The following is a 6,022-nucleotide window of genomic DNA, read 5'->3' as shown; positions in this document are numbered from 1 at the left end:
TAAAATCAGGAACAAGACAAGGCTGTCCACTGCCTCCATATCTATTCAATGTAGTAATTGAAGTTCTAGTGGGAGCAATAAGAAAAACTGAAGGAAATCTAGGGGATACAAATTGGAACGGAAGAAGTCAAAGTATTGTTATTTGGAGATGATACAATAGTATACATAAGTGATCCCAAAAATTCTATCAGGGAACTCTTATAACAGATATTCCTTCAGTGAAGTGACTGGATACAAGATAAAAAAAAATCAGTAGCACTCCTATACACAAATGACAAACGGACTAAGAAAGAAATCAGGGAAACAACATCCTTTACAATAGCCACAAGTAATATAAAATGTCATGGGAACTCTAACCAAGCAGACTTGTATGACAAAAACTTCAAGTCACTGAAGAAAGAAATTGAAGAAGATAACAGAAGATGAAAAGATCTCCCACGCTCATGAATTGGTAGGATTAACATGGTAAAAATGGCCCAAAGCAATCTACAAATTCAACGAAATCTCCATCAAAATTCCAACACAATTCTTTACAGACCTTGGAAGAACAATAATCAGTTTCATATGGAAAAACAAAAAACTCAGGATAGTGAAAACAACCCTGTACAATAAAAAAGGAACATCTGGAGGTATCACCATCCCTGATTTCAAGCTCTACTGCAGAGGTATAGTAATAAAAACAGCATAATCAATAGACATGTTGATCAATGGGATTGAATCAAAGACCCAGATGTAAATATACACACCTGTGAACACCTGCTGATATTTATTTTTTATAAAGAAGCCAGAAATACACATTAGAAAAAAAGAAAACATCCTCAACAAATAGTGCTGGTCTAACTGAATGTCAGTAGGTAGGAGAAATGCAAATTTGCTAATTGATTCATATCTATCACCCTGCATGAAACTCAAGTCCAAGTAGATCAAAGACCTCAACATGAATTCAGATACACTGAACCTAATAGAAGAGAAAGTGGGGAATATTTTTGAACTCATTAGCACAAGAGACAACTTCCTGAACAGAACACCAATAACAAAGGTACTAAGGTTGACAGTTAATACATGGGACCTTACAAAACTGAGAAACTTCTGTAGGCAAAAAAAACAACATCAATAGGACAAAACAGTAGTCCATACAATGGGAAAAGATTTTCACTGTCCCCACAAAAAGCTAATATCTAATATATACAAAAAACTCAAGAAACTAGACATCAACAACCAAATAATCCAATTTTAAAAATGTGGTATAGATCTAAAAAGAGAGTTCTCAAGAGAGGAATCTCAAATGGCTGGGAAACAAAGAAACGTTCAACATTCTTAGCCATCAGGGAAATGCAAATCAAACCTACTTTGAGATTCCATCTTACACCTCAAGGAATGGCTAAGATGAAAAAACACAAGTATTAGCACATGCTGGCCAGGATGGAAAACAATGGACCACTCCTCCATTACTGATGAGATTGCAAACTTGTATAGCCACTTTGGACATCAGTATGCCCATTCCTTAGAAAATTGGGAATTTATTTATCTCAAGACCCAGCTAGACCACGCTTGGGCATATACCCAAAGGATGCTGTACCCTACCCAAGGACGCTTGCTTAACTGTGTTCATTGCGGCTTTATTCAGAATAGGCAGAAACTGGAAACAACCTAGATGTTCCTCAATCAAAGAATGGAAAAAGAAAATGTTGTATATTTACACTAAATAGAGTAATGCTCAGTTATTAAGAATAAGAACCTCATGAAATTTGCAGGAAGATGGATGGAACTAGAACCGATCAGACTGAGTTAGGTAACCCAGACCCCGAAAGACAAACATGGTAAGTACTCACTTATAAGTAGACATTAGCTGTTTAGTAAAGGTCGAGCCACCGAACCAGAGTGGCTCACAGAAACAAGGAGGCTCAAGGGGGCGGGGGACAGCACATGGCTCAGGGGAAATAGAATAGATTTGTGGGTGGATGGGGTGTGAGGGTGGGGATGGGAACAGGAGGGATCTGTGGGGGTAGGAGAGACAGAGGGAGAGAGTACGGGGAGAGATGACTAGAACTGGGGGGAATGGGGGATGCAATGGAAATTATGAGGGTGGCCCTAGCGAAGTGTCCTAGTAATGAGGGATACGGAGCTGGGGCTGGCCACTGTCAATAACCAGTCAAGGCTTCTAGCAGTCTCAAAACCTTCGATGTCCAATCTGTCCTACCTACAAGACATTCATACTGGGGCGATGGTGGCACAGAACTTGTGGGAGTGGTTGTTGTGTTCTTTTAAAAATGCTACGGAGTCCCAGGTGGCAGCTGTAGGCAAGCAGCAAATGCTATAAAGTCCCAAATGGTGGTAGCAGGCTATGTGGCGGCAGACAGCAGGCCCTGCGAGCAGCCAGTCCCAGGCAGAGAAGGCTGCCGGTCTTAGAGCGGTGGCCTGAGCAGTGGTGGCAGCCCATGTGGTGGCAGGCAGTGGGCTCTGGGAGCAGCCAGTCCCAGGCAGAGATGGCTGCCGGTCCCTGAGCAGTGGCTGGTCCCAGGCAGGGAGACACACGGCGGGCGGGCAGAAGACAGAGACATGGTGAGGTTGAATATTTATTCAGGGGAGTTATGAAGGGGGAAGGGGGGAGAGAGAGAGAGAGAGAGAGAGAGAGAGAGAGAGAGAGAGAGAGAGAGAGAGAGAGAGAGAGAGAGGAGAGAGAGAGGAGAGGAGAGAGAGTGAGCAAGACTGTAGTTGTGTTTTTAGTATTCAGTGATAGAAATATTATATGAAGATAATGAGACAGAGACAGAGAAGGGGAAGCAGAGAAGTGGGGAGAGAGGCAGAAACGAAGCTGCCTCTCCGAGAGGAAGATGGAAAAGAGAGCAAGCTCAGACCAGAAGCTGAAGATCAGCCTGCCTCAGCGGATGGGGAGGGAATGGGCATGGCTTGTCTCTTAAAGGGACAGGGACCAAAACCATAACAGTGGTCAACCCATGACTTATCCAACTGGAGGCCCCTGCTGAGAGGGAGCCCACGGCTGATACTGCCTAGATGGCCAGGAACCAGATAGACCCAAACATGACTGGCAACAACAACAACAACAAAAGACAACGAAATGATTTGATATTCTGCTATACTCATAGATTAACGTCTAGCCCAATTGTCATCAGAGAGGAGTTATCCAGTATCAAATGAGAGCAGATGCAGATACCCACAGACAAACACTAGGTGGGGCCAGGGGAACCCTGCAGAAGAGGGGGAGGAAGGGTTTAGGAGCCAGTGGGGGTCAAGGACACCACGAGAATCAGGATTCATAGGGGCTCACAGAAATTGAAGCGACAAATCTGGATCCTGTATGGATCCTAAGTAGGTTTTCTGCATATACCTTAGAGTTGTGTGTAGCTTGGTGTTCTTGTGGGACTCCTAACAGTGGGAGTCGGGGTGTCTCTGACAATTTCATAGATGCTTGGGTCCCTTTCCCTCCTGCTGGGTTGCAGCTTCCAGCTGTGATCTGAGGATCTGTTCCCAGTCTTACTGAATCTTGTTAGGCCCTTTGGTGGATATCCCTGGGAGGTTTGCTCTTTTTGAGGGGTGGGGGAAGTGCAGAGGAGTAGTTGGTCTGGGAGGAAGGGATTGGATGGAGTAGAGGGAGGGCAAACTTCGGTTGGGGTGTAAAGTGTGAGAAAAGAATAGACACTGAGCCGGGCAGTGGTGGTGCACACCTTTAATCCCAGTACTCCAGAGGCAGAAGTGGGCAGATCTCTGTGAGTTCGAGGCCAGCCTGGTCTATAAGAGCTAGTCCCAGGACGGCTCCAAAGCTACAGAAAAACCCTATCTCAAAAACAAAACAAGGGCCGGGCGATGGTGGCGCACGCCTTTAATCCCAGCACTCGGGAGGCAGAGGCAGGCGGATCTCTGTGAGTTCGAGACCAGCCTGGTCTACAAGAGCTAGTTCCAGGACAGGCTCTAAAGCCACAGAGAAACCCTGTCTCGAAAAACCAAAAAAAAAAAAAAAAAAAAAAAAAAAAAAAACAAAACAAAACAACCCTTCCCCCCCAAAACAAAACAAACAAACAAAAAAGAATAAACATCGAAAGGGAGGGAGGGGAAAGGGAAGGCAGGAAAGGGAGGGAGGGAGGAAGTGACCGTGTTATTACTACAAACTGGAATCTGCCAAGACAGAAACATGGAGGAATGCAGAGCACATGCAGACACTCACGCTTTTGCTTCCTTCAGAAGCTTAAGCCTGTTTTGGTTTGTAGCTGAAACTTAGTACAATGATTAGAATACCCCTAAATTGCGCCCAAATTTGGGCGTGTATAGAAAGTGAAGATTTGCCCCATGTGAAAGAATCTCTAGTCGAATCAGAGGAAAGGTTTCAGCTTTCAAACATGCAGAGGCTTCTACAGAGCAGGTGAGAAAATTTAAGACAGGCTTAAATGTCTTCTGTATTTCACTGGAAGTGGGCCTGACATTTCTGGGTTTGTTTTTGTTGTTGTTTAATAGTCTCGCATGTGACTCCAATATGTAGCCAGGCTTGAGAACCACTGAGAGTTAAGTAAAGCCATGCTTTTCACCCTTGGAGTTTCAGTGACAGCTGATACCTGGTCCTTCTCCCTAAGGATCTGGATTTAATCAGGCTGAGATGACACCTAAAGATGACCCGCTGACGACATTAGTCCCAGCCCTGTAAGCGCTTCTTCCTTCCCTTTCTTTAAAAGTTCTCAACCTCAGTGGCGTCAACCCCCACCCGGAATGGAGGTACTTTGAGAATGATAATGTTCAAGCCCCCAAGTCAAAAATGTTCATATCTGGGCTGGAGAGATGGCTCAGTGGTTAGAACCAACGTAACCACTGTTCTTCCAGAGGACCCAGGTTCAATTCCTAGTACCCACACAGTGGCTCACAGCCTCTGTAACGTCAGTTCTCAGGGCACCAGAACACATGTGTTACACAGACATACATGCAGGCAGAACATCCACAAACAAACCTACTCAAGTTAGCAATTAGCGTTTCTTCCAGTTGAAGTCTCATGGTGTTTGGTACTGAGCCTCTTGGTGTTTACTTTTTTTCAATAGCAATAGAAAGAATGCTTGGAGATCACTAACTACATACATAGCCAGTGTTTTTATGGTCTGAATTTGTACGTTATGTCTACACCTTGTACATCTAGCAAGACTGGCTTTTGATAGAGGCAATGCATTAACAGCCTGACTCCCTACCTCCCATCCTGCAGGATTAGTACTGCTGCTCAGAACTGTGCCGCTTCGAATGTCTGATTTCATATAGCAGTCATAGCACGTGATGGGTGCATAGTAGGAGATGGCCTCGTATACGGTTTTTTACTTCCCATGATTCATGAACAATCTGACATTTCCCTCAAGATTCACAACATAGCTGTCAATGGTTTTCCAAACTTGTGACCCAAAGATCATATCAGAATCCTCCTGGGTGCATGCTCTAAGTGCTGCCTACTGGGGCCGGCTTCAGACTTTCTGAATCACAGTTCTTGTGTGTGGTCCTGCAGTCTGCGTTTTCAGTAATCACCTCCGGTAATGCCAATAAATTCTCAAGTTGTGAAACGTCTGTCCTCAAAGGGAGAATGGAAACAAGAACTAAAGTGAAAAGATTGCCTTTTATCAGTTAAATATTTAATGAGCTCCTTTAGCTGGCAAACTGTCAGCACAAGACAGTATGTGGTCGGTGTCTCCACAAAAACCGTAACAGAAAGCAATCCATTTACAATGTTAGTCTTTTCTACAACAACTAATAACACGGGCCTATCTTCCCCCATGGTGAGCGTGGGGTGCTGAGCTGATGCCCTAAACAGCCACTTCAATCCAAGGCTCAACCTTAAAACTTTTGACTTCACTGTTTTCCAAGAAATTTGGTTAGAGAAATTTCTACATTCTCTTAGTTTCAGTAGCGTTGTTTCAGGTGCTAGAACACTCCAATGAGTAGCTGCAGGTCTATAATTCCAGATCCCGGTTCAACTGGTCTGGTAATGAACACGGACAGCGTTGGAACTTCATTTCCCAGAAGGCCGCGCAGCATTCGA

The sequence above is a fragment of the Arvicola amphibius genome, chromosome 2 (genome assembly GCF_903992535.2).
Source record: "Arvicola amphibius chromosome 2, mArvAmp1.2, whole genome shotgun sequence".
In the NCBI taxonomy this organism is placed as follows: domain Eukaryota; kingdom Metazoa; phylum Chordata; class Mammalia; order Rodentia; family Cricetidae; genus Arvicola; species Arvicola amphibius.
The sequence above is the reverse complement of the archived record's forward strand: the minus strand, read 5'-3'. Positions refer to the sequence as shown.